The 16898-nt window shown below is 35.2% G+C and overlaps 1 pseudogene; it reads left to right on the forward strand.

Moving 5' to 3' along the window:
• The first annotated feature begins 272 nt into the window (after window positions 1-272).
• Window positions 273-16898, forward strand: part of LOC105881207 (14-3-3 protein zeta/delta pseudogene) — a 37830-nt pseudogene continuing 21204 nt past the window's right edge.

The following is a 16898-nucleotide window of genomic DNA, read 5'->3' on the forward strand; positions in this document are numbered from 1 at the left end:
TTTGTAGGCTCAGTAGAAAGGGCAAACAGAAAGGAAGAAGTTGGGACCCAGGTAGGGAAGGTAATAACAGATGAGGCAAGGCCCCTGAGGTGGTGGGAACTGAGATGATGACACAGAGGAAGGGGCATTAGCCTTAATGGGGTGGGTGCAGAGGGATTCCTTTCCAATGAGGGAAGGATAATTTATGAAGAGGGCAAAACTGAGGTGTTATTACTTGATCCACTTGGATTTTCTTGCCATGCAGAAGCTTGCTAGAAATAAAAGGAGGCATCATGTACAGTGAAAGTTGGAAGAAAAATATTGGTGGAAATATTAAGAGGAGCAAAGGAAGAGAAAATTGTAGAGTTTCAGGTAAGCATTAAAGTATTAGTTGAGGTTAGTAGCATCTATATGATGGATTCATTTGACTAATTGTTCATTATGAGTATCAGCTTGCATCTGCTAAATCACTTGATCAATTTTGGAATGAGAGTTTAAGAAAATATAGGTACTTATCAAAGTTTTCACAACTGAGGTTGAACATTTTATAGCACTGTTTACTCTCTGTGTTTACTTCATGGCAAAGGTTATCAATTTACTAACTATATTACTAATTAGTTATTTAAAACATGTTTTCATTTCATTTATTATTTTGTAGTCACTTATCCATTGGCTGTGACATGCACAGTACTTTATAAGTCCCCATGGGGAAATTTAGAAAACTTACATTTTCTGACTACCACAAATTATCCATTTATTTGCAAGAAAATGATAAATAGCACAACAATTAGGGAAGAACAAAGATGAAAAGACAAGTATTGATTTTATTAATGTCTACTATGTATCAAACACTGGACTCGGTGTTTTATAAATGTTATCAAAGAGACAGTATTGGGTAATGATTAAGAGTGTAGTCTCTGGAGCCAGATTCTAAGTGCTTCATACATGGTAGCAATTGTTGTCATCTAATTGATTTTCATAAACACATGGGATAGACATTGTCATTCCCATTGCATAAAGAAGGAAGGTTTAGTTAGAACGGTTAGATATCTTGCACAAGATTTCACAGTTGAGGTAGATTAAGCTTCTGATATCTGATTGTACAGACTGCACTTTCTTTTTCTCTTTTTTTCTTTTTTTTTGCTTCAGTCTGCTGCCTCTCACCTAATGCATAATGTTGTATAAATTGCATTTGCCTTAGTATTTATACTTGCAAAGTACGGGGTATGCTCAGCATGTGGTGACATTAATCACAGAAACTATACTGATTAAAATGAGTCTTACAAAAGGATTTGAATGAAGTTGTAGGCATTAATTAGAGAAGCAGAGTTGAAAAAACATTGCAGAAAGAATAACATAAGTCAAGCCACAGCCATGGGAATGCCTTTTTTTTTTTTTTTAAATCTGTGAAATGATAAGGAGGTAATCCTACTGTAGCTGGCAGCTGTTTGTGCATTGTGAGATGAGATGTTGTGTAAGCATGGCCTTCCTAATAATGATTTGATTTGATTTATAGCTTCTGTTACTGATCTGCCCTTTTGACATAATAGCATTTTTTAAAAAAATTGGAAATAATAATTTATTTCCCTTTCAATTTAGAACAATTTATGGGCCTACCCAGTTACACGACCTTTCTTTCTCTGCAAAACACAAATGCATCACAGAGTATTTGTACACAGCAAATTTTTTAAATTAAATTTTGTTAAATACTACTTTCTTATTAATTGCCTCCTAAATACTAGCTATATTCCATTTGAATGACTTTTTTTTTGTTTCTAAAGTTTCCCAGTTTTTTTCTCCATTTCCATCTCAACGCCCTTCTCTGCACCACCCCCGTCTCCCGCAGCCCTCCAGTAAATGCTTCTTTCATAGCCATGGTGATTTTTGGAAAATCTTAAGTCAGTCAGGTTGCTGTTCTGCTTAATATTTCTAATAACTTTCCTACTCACTCAAAATAAAATCCAATGCTATTCCCATTGCCTATAAGGTCCTACAGATTTTGTCTTCTGCAGGCAAACTCTCCAACTCAACTGGTTCTCTCTCTATATATTTTTTTGACCTCCTGGAAGGAATGCTGCTTTCTCTTTCTCTATCCATTTGGCCTACTCCCTCATCTCCTTCAAATTTCTGTTCAAATGTCATTTAATCATTGAGGTCTTTCTTTGTTATGTATAGTGGAATGAATATTTGGATCCCTACAAAATTCATATGTTGAAATCCTAATCCCAGTATGATAGTATTAGGAGGTAGAGGCTTTGGGAAGTGACTAGATCATGAGGGTGGAGCCCTCATGCATGTGATTAGTGCCCTTATAAAAGAGGCCCCAGAGAGCACTCTTGACTTATTTTCCCCACGTGAGGGTATAATGGGAAGTTAGCAATCTGCAACCTGGAAGAGGGTCCTCATCGGAACCCAATCATGCTGGCACCCTGATCTAGAACTTCTAGCCTCCAGAACTGTGAGAAATAAATTTCTGTTGTTTTTGAGCCACCTAGTTTATGGTACTTTGTTATGGCAATTGAAAGTGGTTCAGATACTACCTTATCTAAAATAAAACCCCAGCTATTTTAATCTCTCTCCAACTCTGGTGCAAACTCTCTATTCTTACTTTAATTTTGTTCATATCAGTTATCACCATCAGGTATATTACATATTTATTTGTTTATTGTTTATCTCCTCCCTCTGGAATGTAAGAAGCACAAGAGTAGGAACTTTGTTTTGCTCACTGCCCTAATACCAAGAACACTGGAACATAATAAGTTCCCAACAAATGTTTACTAAAGGAATGAGTAAGTAAAATAATTTTTAATAATGCTAATATTGTTAACATTATTAATTTTTATTGGAAGAATAGTAAGTCTAATATGGAAGCTATGCTTCACAAAATACTTCACAAAACAAAGTAACTTGTCATGCAGTGCCAAAACCTGTATCAGCAGGGCTGTTTTTTTTTTATCTACATACTATTCAACATAGTGATAACATTTCCTAGCATAGACATAGATACTTTCTCTAAAAATTGAAAGTAGTTAATATATAGTGGTCAGGGTTAACAATCCAGGCATATGAACAAATCAACAACAAACAAATATGCATTTTTGTTTTGGTGAAATTGCTATGGAAAACCTGTGTGAGGTTATGAATGACAAATACTATATGAAAATGAGTTGTGAGCTATTGCTTGGGAGAGTCTGAGTGAGACTAGAGTAGCTTTTATTGTGTTTAAAATACAAAAGAAGACAGTTGTTAATTCTGTTTCAACCCATAACACACTTTATGAGCTTGGATGGGTTCCCACCTAACCAATCAAGGTCTGTCATTCCCCCTTGGGGATAATCCAGACTGTCTTTCTTCAGGAAGGATCTAATAACTGTTGCTTTGTTATCATATTGATCTCTGGGGATAGAAGATGATGGCTACAGAACCATCTGAGGTCAAGTGAGCATTCAAGTTTGTGTCTATCCAGGTGTTCTTGATCCAAGCAATGCAAGCTATTTATCCATATCCAAGGTCAAATGAAAATCAGCATATAAGATAATATTTTATTGTTCAACCTCAAATTGCTATCATTTGAAATCTTCCTTGAATTCTTCATGTTCTCTGATTTATAGAAGTCTAGTAGTTTAGCTAAGGCAGAGAAGAATACAGTAGTGTGCCCTTGTAAATCACCAAAAACAGGCAGAACAACAGGCTCTATAGAGGTTTGTGTTGAAAAAATTGGCAAATTGGAAAATAGTGCGGGTTTTCTGGGTTATCAGTGACTTTTTTGTGCATTAAAAAATTTCTTATTGGGCATTCTAGTTCTTTATAGTGGTTCTGTTACAAGTGGAGCTTTCAAACACTTTTCTAGTGGGTCATAGTAGATTTGTTTACATGTTTGGTTGTCTGCTAGGCAAAAACATTGTTTGAAGTTCTCCTGTGACACCTAGGTACTCGTAAAATTATGCTAACACAGCAAGCTGTCTCAAGAAGCTACAGCCTCAGTGGTGATATTCCAGTTTATATTTATGTTTTCAGAGAAATCTCCCTGAAGGTAGAATTTGTACCCAATTCCACCAGAGATCTCAGTTCGAGAGTGGGAGAGAAATGCCTGCCCAGCATTATTAGTCAAAACATAAAACTCACTGTGTCAAATGTGGTCCTACTCTTTGCTTCCTAATGCTTGCCACTTTGAGAGGTACTTGCTTTCATGAAATAACACAAACATTGCCCCTTTAGCATGCAAAGAAAAAATCCATGCCTTAAATATTTTCTGAGATACTGATGATAGTAATCTCAGAGGGAGCCTAGCTCATGTTTAGGTACTACTTACATCTTAAGCCATCATATTATACTCTGCAAACAATGAGTTTTAAGTTGAAAATGGTCAGCTGCCTGAGTGCCTGCAATAGAAATATTGGGATCTGTCCAAATATTAGGATTTGTCCAAATATTGGGATCTGTCCCTCATCTCCAGGGTAACCAAACTCACGACTATACAGGAAGCATTCAGGAAAAGGGAATAGGTGGATTATCCTGTGACAGTCTCTTTCCTCTATGGGGCCCCCAAAGACTTCTTTCTCAATAACAAAACACCAGAGTTTCAAAGTAGGAGTAATGTTATTTTGGTTAGTCATCTGTTCACAGGGATCTACACATTACAAGGCTCCCTTGATCTGTAGCACAGGTGATCATTGCATAGCTGGCCACTACAGTTCAGCCAGGGGACTTGCTGCTATCAGAGGAACTGTGCCTTGGTTGAATCACATAAACTTGTTCTCCGATTTAATTTATTTTATGTTTAAAAGTTTATTTTATTGAAACATATTAGATGTACATATTTTTGGAGTATACATGATAATTTGATAGGTTCACATAATCAAATCAGGGTAATTGAGATATCTGTCACCTTAAATATTTATCCCTTTTCTTTATACTATACAACTATTGTGTACCCATAATAATTAAAAATAAAAATTAAAAAGAAAAAATTATTCTCTTCTAGCTGTTTTGAAAGGTAAAGTCAAATAATGTTAAATATCGTCACTCTATTGATCTATTGAACACCATGTCTTATTTAATATATCTAACTGTATATTTGTACCCATTAATCAACCTTATCCCCCTTCTTGGCTACCCTTCTTGGCCTCTGGTAACTACCAATCTACTCTCCATCTTCATGAGATCCACTTTTTAGCTCTAATATATGAGTGAAAACATTCTGTGCTTGGCTTGTTTCATTTAACATAATGACCTCCAGTTCCATGTATGTTGCTGCAAATGATAGGATTTCATTCTTTTTTATGGCTGAATAATATTCCACTGTGTCTATATACCCCATTTTCTTTATTCATTCACCCATTGATGGATACTTAGGTTTATTCCATATTTTGGCTATTGTGAATAGTGCTGCAATAAGCATGGGAGTGCAGATATCTCTTCAAAATATTGATTTCCTTTCTTTTGGATATATACCCAGCATTAGAATTTCTGGATAACATAGTAGCTCTATTTTTATTTTTTTGCGGGAACTCCATACTGTTTTACATGATGGCTGTGCTACTTTACTTTCCCACCAATAATGTATGGGCATCATTCCCCCTTCTCTGCATCCTCATCAGCATCTAATATTCTGTCTTTTTGATGGAAGCCATTCTGACTGGAGTAAGATGATCTCTCCTTGTGGTTTTGATTTACATTTCTTTGATGATTAGTGATGTTGGGCATTTTTTCACATACCTGTTGGCCACTTGTATGTCTGCTTTTGAGAAATGTCTATTCAGATCTTTTGTCCATTTTTAAATTAGATTATTTGTTTCTTCATTGTTGTGTTATTTGAGCACATTATGTTTTCTGGTTATTAACCCCTTGATGGATAAAACAGTTTGCAAATATCTTCTATCATTTTGTAAGTTTTCTTCTCATTTTGTTGATTGTTTCCTTTGCTATATAATACCATTTGTCAATTTTTTCTTTGCTTACCTGTGTTCTTGAGGTCTTACACAAAACAATCTTTGTCTAGCTCAATGTCCAGGAGAATTTCCCCCACCTTTTCTGCTTATAAAGTTTTACACTGGGACAGGCAGCATGATTCTCTCATGGATGTAGGTGTATAGTGCTTTCTCATTGTTTTAGTTTGCAGTTACCTGGTGACAAATGATAGCATTTCATGAGCTTATTTGTCATCTGTGTATCTTATGTGGTGAAGCATATGTTCATATCTTTTGCCCATTTTAAAAATTGGGTTGTATTTTTATGTTTGAGTTTTAAGTGCTTTTGCATAGTTTGATTACTAGTCCTAGATCAGATATGTATTTTGAAAACATTTTCTCCAAGTGTGTGGTTTGTCTTTTGATATTCTCAACAGCGTATTTTGGAGATAAGATGTATTAAATTTTAATAAAGTCTTATTCATCAATTTTTTTTCTTTTATGGATGATGCTTTTGGTGTTGTATCTATAATCTCATCACCAAACCCATGGTCACATAAATTTTCTCCTATATTTTCTTCTAGATGTTTTGTAATTTTGCATTTTATATTTAGTTACATAAACTGTTTTGAGTTAATTTTTGTAAATGGTGTAAGATCTACATCTTGGTTTATTTATTACATGTGGGCATCCAATTGTTCTAACACCATTTATTGAAAAGACAATCCTTTCTCCATTGTACTGCCTTTGCTTCTTTGTTAAAGATCAGTTGACTATATTTGTGTGGGTCTACTTCTGGGCTTTCTATTCTGTTCCATTGACCTATTTGTGCATTCTGTTGCCAATACCACACTATCTTGATATAGTGAGTTGTGAAGTCAGGTAGAGTCTGTTCTTAAATATTATTCTTTTTCTGTATTATGCTGGCTATTTTGGGTCTTTTGTCTTTCTGGATAAACTTTAGAATTGGATTGCCAATATACACAAAATAATTTGCTAGAATTTTTGGAGTTTCTGTTGAATATATAGATCAAGTTGAGAAGTAATGACATCTTAACACTGTTTAGTCTTTCTACGCATGAACATACGATATTTCTCCCTTGATATTTTCTTTGATTTCTTTCATCAGATTTGTATAGGTTTGTTGGATTTATATCTGAGTATTTAATTTTTGTTTTGGTTCTAATGTAAATGGCATTGTGTTTTTAATTTCAAATTCCAATTGCTTATTTCTGGTATATAGGAATCAGTTGACTTTTGTTTTTAACCTTCTATCCTGCAACTTTGGTATAACCACTTATTCCAGGAGTTCTTTTTTTGATTCTTTGGAATTTTCTGTATGGAAAATTATATCATCTGTGAATTAAAATCATTTTATTTATTCCTTCCCAGTATGTATACCTTTTCTTATTGTACTAGGTAGGACTTCCAATAAGATGTTAACTAGCAGTGACGAGAGGGCCATAATTTCCTTGTTCCCTGTCTCAGAGGGAAAGCATCTAATTGTTCACTATCAAGCCTGACTTTAGCTGTGTTCATAGATGTTTGCTCTTTTGGAGAGTAGAGGTAGGAGGTGGCAGATTGTCATTCCTCTTTTGAAATCATTTAATTCACTAGTCTTAGCTACAAAGTCTAGAGTTCTAGATTCTGAGGTAGAAAGGGGAGGAAAGAACCAATTCATCTTTTCAGGGGTAGATTTTCCCAGCCAAAGAGCTTTTATATTTAATCTAAGGTCCTCTACCTTTGCTCCTTAGGTTGTTATAATATCGAACACAATTCACAAGAGAGTTGGGTACAGCTCTCGCCCCTTCTCTCTCTCTTTCCTCAGTCCCTGCTTGCACCCTCCAATATCTTTTCTTTCTGCCTACTATATCTAACAACTGTAAAATATAAAACTCAGGGAAATAGGGAAATTCCCTGGTAATTAGCTTCCAATAAGGAAAGAGGGGAAATACTGATAGAGCAATAACTTCCCTGGATCACTGTGCTAAATTATAATCTGTTTAGCTTCTTCTTTCTCAGCTTATTATAACTCTCATTTTATGCCCTTCAAGCGAAATGGTAAAATGCATCAGACAAGGCATCATCTGTGGTGTCAGCTATACACAAACTTTACACTTACAAAAGTAATTTTACACCTAGTAAGGGGCTCGCTTTAAGTCTAAATTTTACTGGCATGAGCACTACAGGCAGGGTTGAAGTGTCTTCATGCTTCTTAACCAGCAGCAGAGGCTCTGGCAGAAGTGCCAAGAAGAGAGCTGTCATTAAAACAGACAAAGTGGAAGAGGGAAAAAATGGCAGTTTCAAGTGCTAACAGCAGGACCAGTTCACAAATATAGATGAGACCACCTTCAGTGACTCTGAGATAATTAAAGATTTTTTACAGGGAGCTGGAGATCCTACAGTGGTTAGCAATTGAATAGCAAGATCAGTGAAATCCAGTCAATACTCTTATTATGATCGCATTTGAAACATCCAAATGTGGCTTAGGTAAACTCAGGTTACCCAGCAGTAGAATGTGGAGAATAATTCACTTGATAATTTTATTTAACCAGCAGGTAGAATTGCTGTGTATTTTGACAAAGTCTTTTCCCTTTGCTGCAATATCTTTTCTCTGATTTAAAGAGGATGATTAATTATATATTTTAATAACCATCTCATTTTATTCTTGGAGAATATGACTTTATAAAGTACACATGCTCACTTTACCGAGGGAAAAGAATTTTTAGTTACTCATGGTCAACAACTGCCCCTGTTCATTTATAAGGAGACAAAAGCATTTTCTCTGTTACTGCTACTATCTTTCTGACATATCCAGCAGACCTTGACAACTATAGCACATAAAGCTTATTTCTGTAGTGATAGGAGTGGTGCTTCACTTCTGCCTAAGAAACCTTTACAGGAAAGGCTTCGGTTCCACAAAAATGAGCTGAGACAATCTCACAGCTTGTTCAAAACATAACTTGCTATCCTTGCTTCACTTCACCAGGTTCCCGTAAGCAGCACTGAACTACTTGTTGCTTCCAGTCATATCAATTCATCCATCAATTAGGGCTGTTTGTTTATGGAACACCAGATTCCTTAGGGACCAAGAGAGAAGGATTTGAAATTAGAGTCTTTCATGCTTGGGAAGAAGTTATTGGTGCTTTTCCTATCCATAAACTTACAATTTATATTTATTTAGGGTGTTTTAGGTTCTTATAAAAAAAGAATGGATTTTCTACAGTTGCTGAGAACAGTGAAGAGGAGTGTGAATTTTTGCTGGGTTTAGGGCTAACCCGCTTGAGTGACCATGAGCATCTTTGAAGTACACACTGTAAGTATAGGAATGTGATACAATCTTCAGGCAAATAGACTATTGTTTGGGTTCTGGGAAGAAGGGATTTGTTCCATTTGGTTTGGTAGATGGTATTGCAGCTGATAGATAGTAAAGTCAGGAAAAAAAAATATACTTTCCTCTCTCTTTTATTGCCTGGCAGACAGAAAAGTTTAAAATAACAATAAAGTAATACATATTAAATAATATCCTTTCCTTCAGACATACAGAATTAGAACTGAGGATGTTAGCTTAATTTGGCATTTTAAAATTGATTTGGAAAGTCATAATTTTACTAAGATTGATGCAGAGCAGTGGTTCCCAATGTGTGCTGATCAGCAGCACCCAGAAATGTGAATTTTCAAGCCCGACCTCTAATCTATTATTGAATCACTAATTCTGGGGTAGATGCCCAGCCATCCGTGTTTTAGTAAGTCCTCCTGGTAATTCTTTCTAATGTTGGCTAAGGTTTAAGAATCACTGGTGTAGGACATCGATCTGCTTTAAAGCCCTTGCAGCTGATTAATTCTTACAAGAACCAAAAAATATATTATTCTACTTCACATATGATGTAGTAATGGAGTGTGTATTTTAAGGGCAGGTTGTAGAGATAATCCTGTAACTAATTAATTCATGTTTCAGAGGTAGCCCCCCTAAATGTTAAAATTGTCTGCTTTTGCAGAAGGGTAGATCAGAGTGAAATCTAGTGTATTGAAAGAGTGAAATGTGTTCATTTTAGCTAATAGAGACTATATGGACGCTCCCTGACTTAAGATTTTTTGACTTTAAGATGGTGTGTGAGGAATATGTATTCAGTGGAAACCATACTTTGAATTTTGAATTTTGATCTTTTTCCTGGCTGGCAATATGTGGTACACACTCTTTCACAATGCTGGACAATGAGCTTCAGTTCCCAGGTAACCATGTGATTGATCACGAGAGTAAACAACCTATACTCTACAGTGTGCTGTGTGACACACGATTTTTCCCAAAAGTGGGCTAATGTAAGTGTTCTAAGCACATGTAATATAGGCCAAGCTAAGCTGTGATGTTCAATAGATCAGGTGCATTAAATGCATTTTTGATTTATGATATTTTCAATTTATGATGGGTTTTTTTTGGATGAATTTGCTTCAGTAATTAAAGATAGCTGTTAAAATTCATCACAGTAGATTCTGAAAAATTAAAAGAACAGCAAGCCACCATTCTTTCAAAGGTAGTTTATGCTTTATCCCTGGGCTTTCCCTGATCACAGCCCAGTAACAATTAAGAAACAAAACCGTTTTCTCTAAGCTGTGGCTATTCATTACAGCTGTCATCGTCACCCACTCTGGTAAACAAGAATGCAAATGAAAGGAGCCATGTTGTCTTCTGTTCTTTGAGTGACTCTAGAGAAAACTTGGCATCTGGCAGATGGAAAATAAAAATAGTGGGTTTGTGTTTTACTAATTATAGATTTCCAAAACAATAGATATGTCAAGAAAACATGTGTTTAAAAAAATGAAAAACAAAACATAGCTATCCACAAGTTATTTTAGAGAAATATTCTCATGGTTTAGGTGTTAAACCTGGATGCTTGCTAGGGAAATTTATTTTTAGCAGAAGCAATGTAAGTGTGTGGGAGTAAAATGACAGAGGAAAAGAGTAAGGGAAGGGGAGAAAGAAGAGGAGAAAATGAGAGAGAGGAAGAGAAGAAGGAATGAAGGAAAGAAAGAAGGGAAAAGGGAGAGAGAGAGAAGGAGGGAAAAGGAAGAAGAGAGAAAGAAAAGAGGAAGAGAGAGAGAGAGACAGAGACAGAGACAAAAAGACAGAGAGAGATTTCCTTGTAGGAGGTTTGGTTTAGCATGTTTCCCTGAATGCAGAAGCCCATCTTGGGGAGCAAAGGCTTAGGGCTCAACAGATCTTGAGTCATGATTGTATAGTCTGAGGGGAGGTGCCCCACCTTCCTTTGCTGGGAGAAAAGAGTGAAAATGAGAAACTTGTGCCTGGGCTCAACTACTAATATTTACTTTTGACATCTATGTGTCCTAGAACTTGGGAAATGCCTGAGTGTGAAATAAATAATATATGGAGAGTAAGAGATGTCCAGAAATTTCACAGAACATTTGTAAAATGTGAGGAGCTTTCTAACTGTCCATAGATAACTTTGAACCTGATCCATATTGATGAGTTAACTAAGTCTTCATGAAATTAGCATATATCTGTACTTAGGATATCAGCACACTCAATTCCACTGCACAGTCACACATTTTTCTGGCATAAGCAAGCTCAATATTAAGTAAAACAAATTAATAATATGAAATATACTTAATTTTCATAAATTTATACTTAAAATGTGATGTCATCAACCTTATTTATTTTCTTAATTCTTCTATGATTGTAACTTCAGAGTGAATACGCATTTCATTAAAATATAACAGAGTGTTCTGCCCTAGGAGACAAGCAACAAGGGAGTGAACTGTCTGCAGAGAGTTTAAAAGCAAATATAAAATAAAGTGAAAGTCAGTATGTTATTCTATCATGAAGGTCTTGGGCAATTCCATATATCAGTAATAAAATATACCTCTTTACCAGCGCAGACTGCTTTCAGGCTACTGTGTATAGAATGTCCCATTTAATCCTTGCAACAACCTTTGAGGTAGGTATTATCAATATTCTCACTTTACAGAGGAAGAAATGGAAGCTAAGAGAGGTTAATTTGCCTGAATTGTAGAATCAGTCTAGGTGTCACCACCAGAAACTACATGCATAACCAATATGCCATGTTGCTTTCCTAAATCAGTTTGGACATTAAATTGTATTGAACACCGCATCCCACCCCCTTGCCCTACTATACTTTTTTCTGCTAATACAGGCAGAGGAAATCTGATTATTCTGTAAATTAATTTCTTCCAGATGATTCTATATTGGAAATTTTCCATCCTTTGTGAAACTTTGTAACAGTATTAGTGAATATGAATCAGGCTCTCCAGAGCTTGACTCTCAGAAAGAGAAGTCACTCGTACATCTTTGACTGATTTTATTAGATCCTTGTCAGATTTGGTTTTGAATCAGAGGAGGGTATTATAAAAAATAAGATGTTTTGTAATTCTTCTTTCAAATTAGGTCTGATGGTTAGAGATTGTACTAGTCAACTACCAATGAATAGGTGGAAATATATATATTCTGCACATAATGAGAGGCATGACTTTATCAAAATGTTAAGGCTATTTTGGGATATTTCATATCCTTAGGAGTATGACCATCAGGGATTCCTCTAGGAGACATTTAATGAAGACTTCACTATAAGAACTATAAACTGGATATTTAAGTGGAGAGTTTTGAGCCTAGACAAACAAGTGAGTGAGTGTGTTTGTAGTGTGTGGCGAACTGAGTAATCATCAGATAATAAGAGGACACAAAAACAAGTCCCACGGAGTATAATGAACTCTGACTTAACTACAGATCTGTACCAATAACCTGAGATCCAGGCCCAAAGAGCAGGATGCGGATGTAGGGCCTTTGGATTTGGAACAGAAGAGGTCAGGTGAGATCCATCCAGAATTCTGGGACCTGGCTGAAGTTCCACCTTGACAAAAGGAAGAAAGGATTCCTGCTAGTGTGGAAAAAACTAGGACTAAGACTGCTGTCACTGTACAACCATGGTTAAAATGCTCATGGAAATCTTTTGTTGTTTTGTCAGCTAAATTTCTTTTCCATTTCCTATAGCTGATAACCTTTTCCATACTTTTGAAAGTCCTTGGTCTTTGTTATTATCTTTCTCCTCAGAATATAAATGTATCCTTTAATTCTCAATGATCATAGAACCACAGGTGGGGACCCCTTTAACTTTCTACTAACAAACATAGACTTGGGTAAATTTGTACTCATTTTTTATGTCTTCTCTCCTGTTACAATAAAATATACCTAGGAATTTCCGAGATAACTTCCCATTTTGGTTCTAGGTTTCATCTTTTTCTTTCTCAGGGGCACTTATACTGATTATTTGCTGTCTTCCCTGTGTCTTCAATATCTTCTTACTTCTTTCTAAGGGGATTTAACCAGACTCAATCTTTTACAGCATAAAAAAACAAAATAGTAAACTCTACTTTCCTTACCTGAAATGTTCTTCAACCTCCTGTTCTCTGGCTTTTGTGTTCACATAACTACTAAAATTATTTTCACCAGTTTCACTAAGTACATCCTTGTTGTTAAATCTAGTGGATACTTTTAAACTCTTTTTCTAAACTGAACCACTGTTGTTCACTCTGCCCTTTAACTACATCTTTCTTTGTCTTCTATATTACCCACTGTCCTGATGTTTCAGAAATTTTTCTAATAGTCACTTCACATCTTCTTTGTAAGGTCCCCTTCTGCCAGGAATTCCAGCTTCCCATTCCTCCTTTCACTGCTCTTTTTATCTGCATAACCCCTCCTCCTCCTAAGATCTCAGTTCTGTTCTTGTGCCCTCTAGAGTTTTTTTCCTGAATTGTCAAATATGTATTATGTCCAAATTTATTTGCTTCCAAGGCACATCTCCCTTGAATAGCACTCACCACTACTAGATTGTTACCACCCCTATACTCATCATACCTTCACTATCTTAATTCTCAAAATATGGCTCACAAACCCCTCACCATCAGCACTACCTAGGCATTCCTTAGAAATGAAGCATCACAGGCCCCAACTCAAACCCAATGGCTCAGAATCTGCATTTTAACAACATCCCAAGGTGATTGATATCCACATTAAAATTGGGAAGCTTAGTGTTGTCATATTAGGTACTTGATACTTATTGGATTGAGTAGAAAAATTCCTAGCTATCCAAAATATCTGGACAGAAGAAAGCAAAAAGGATAGATTGTCTTAAGGCAAAGGTGATACATTTAGAAAGATATAGCTTAAAAATATCACCAAATTGAGAGGCTCTTTTTCCTCAGGTATAGAAGAAAATTTCCACCCAACTGCTTTGTGTTTATTTGATGTAGAGAATGGTGCAAGTGTGTGTGCGTGTGTGCGCGCGCGCGCGCGTGTGTGTGTGTGTGTGTGTGAGAGAGAGAGAGAGAGAGAGAGAGAGACAGAGACAGAGACAGACAGAGAGGAAGAGAAAGAGAAGATACAGCAAGCCGATAGAGCTCGTGAGCTTTTGAAATCTCCGCAGGTTAAACTTCCATTGAAGGTGCAGTAGCTCAAAAGAGTTTGTGTAAGGGAAGATCATGGAAAAAGTAGAATTTGAAAGCTCCCCGTAAGGCCACACCAGGTCTGTTGATTTTATTCCATTTCATAATCATAGGAGAAGAGGTTTTATATTCGGTAAACATTCAATGAAATATACTGAGTAACTTACAACATGATTACTGATAATTCAAAACAGGAGTTGCCAAACTATGCTCATCAGCCAAATTCAGCCTGTACCCTGTTTATAAATAGCCCAGGAGCTAGGAACAGCTTTTACTTTTTAAAAGGATTAAAAAAAACCAAAGGAGAATATACAACAGAGATCATAAATGGCCTACAAATCCTAAAATATTTACTATTTGGCTCTTTGCAGAAAATGTGTATTAATCCTGATTCAAAATTTATTCCAAGATCTATGATACTATCAGAAGAACCATTTTAGGACATAGTTGTTCAACATGAGACTACTCAGTAGCAAGAAAAATACTTTAAGTCATGCTACCTGTAGTATGAGTGTTGTATACACACACACACACAGTCTAAACAGACTCTAGTATATTGCCTGCCAGAAACTCCTGGATATGTTTTTGAGCATAATTATTTTCACAGAAAATAAGGAAAATAGAACTTTACTAATAATTATTTGTCTCTGTTTAGTGGATAGTAGAATTTATCTGGTTTGAAAAATGCTCTCCAAATTTTTACTTCAAGTTATAGAAAAAAACACTTATTAATCTACCAAAAATAAGTTTTCAATAAATAAGTACAGCCATTTCCACTATTTCTTTACATATATTAGTTTAAAACAATTCTAGCTAGCTCTTTATAACAAAATAGCAGTTGTACTTAGGAAAATACTTTGGTCTTAGTCAGAAGGTAGATTTCTCCTATTATTTGATGTAAAGCTAGCTGCAGTTTAAGCAGATTTGACTAAGATGTATATTCAAATTATAGGGTCAAAAGATCTCTTTATAAACTCTATTCAGGAAGTATAAAGAATTAAAAAAAATTTTTTTCAATAGGTTAATGATGGGTAGTTATATGTGAATGTGTACATATGACCTATTTTTTTTTTTTTTTTTTTTGCTTAATGAAGTGAAAAATACTTCCCTTGATAGGTAAGAGACTTTGTGTTATTTTTACCTTTCTATTTAGTCTGTAAATTATGGCCTTGTATGGATGCAAATGCTAAATTATCTCTTATCACATTTGTGAAGTAATTTTTTTTCAGGCACTTATCTATTGGTATTCATAATTTTTTTGCGCTGCATAAGCTAGATAATCCAATTGCCAAAAGGATTTAAAAGGAGTACAAATGATTTTTCAGCACACTTTCTAGTATATATCCCATGTATATGATCATAATCAGGGAGAAAGCACTCATGAATAATTGCAATTACCTTTAATTTAACTTTGCCAGATATTTTGTCTTAATTACAACTTTAATGCTATGTATCTATTCAGGAAAAAATAACTTTGTGCAGTTCATGTATTTGTAAGTTATTTGAAAACAATTTTAATTGCTGGTGTTTTTGTGATTAGACTTGAATTTAGTTTATTCCCCTTCTGTTTTATACAACAACATACAATGTGATCCAGAAGGTGCGTTATAAAATATAATGTGTTCATGGAATACCCAATTATGTAAATTAAGTTTGCCTCTAGGTAAGTATAATGGTGTAAAAAATTATTTAAAATACTATCTTGTGTGACATTCAATTTTTCTTCATATTAGGTAACATCCTGTAAATTAAGGGAAAATGTAGTTACTTTTATTATATCAGCTTTTAGAGAGAAGCAGTGACTTTCCATCTAGTATAAATACAAAATTCTTAACTGCATTTCTTTTGTTTATATATAAATATAATAAATTAATTCAATTATATAAATATTGTCTGTATGACTAAAATATGCAAAATACTGTGTAAGGTGTGAAGGGTTGGAAAATGAATGGGTCATGCCTTCAAGGTAAATTTCATGATAATGTAATAATGTTATATTTATTTTTATTGAGCAAGGAACATAGTCTATATACAGAAGATGCTCATTAAATGTTGAATATACTGAATCCATAATGAATATAATGGGGTATGGATCTAAGAAAAATACACAATTAATCATGGTACAACATGAACATAAAAATATTAGTGCCTTAGAAAGGTGCAAAGTGATGTGAGAGTTCAAAGGAGAGAGTGATCATATAAGCTTAAAATTGGGGAGGGAAAGAAAACCAGGCAGGCTCCATGTTAAAGTGATTCTCAAGATGAGTTTGGAGGATAGAATCGAATTTCAACAGTCAGAAATGAGGTATGTCTTAGACCATTCATGCTACTATAACAAAACACCACAGACTGGGTAATTTATAAATAATAATAAACTTATTTTTCACAGTTCTGAAGGCTGGAAAGTCCAAGATTAAGGTGCCAGAAGATTCAGTGTCTGTTTAGGGCTTCTCTCTGCTTCCAAGATCGTGCCCTATTGCTCCAGAGGGGACAAATGCTCTACTGTGTCCTCATATGGTAGGAAGGGCAAAAAAG

Source organism: Microcebus murinus, chromosome 6 (assembly GCF_040939455.1).
Source record: "Microcebus murinus isolate Inina chromosome 6, M.murinus_Inina_mat1.0, whole genome shotgun sequence".
Classification (NCBI taxonomy): domain Eukaryota; kingdom Metazoa; phylum Chordata; class Mammalia; order Primates; family Cheirogaleidae; genus Microcebus; species Microcebus murinus.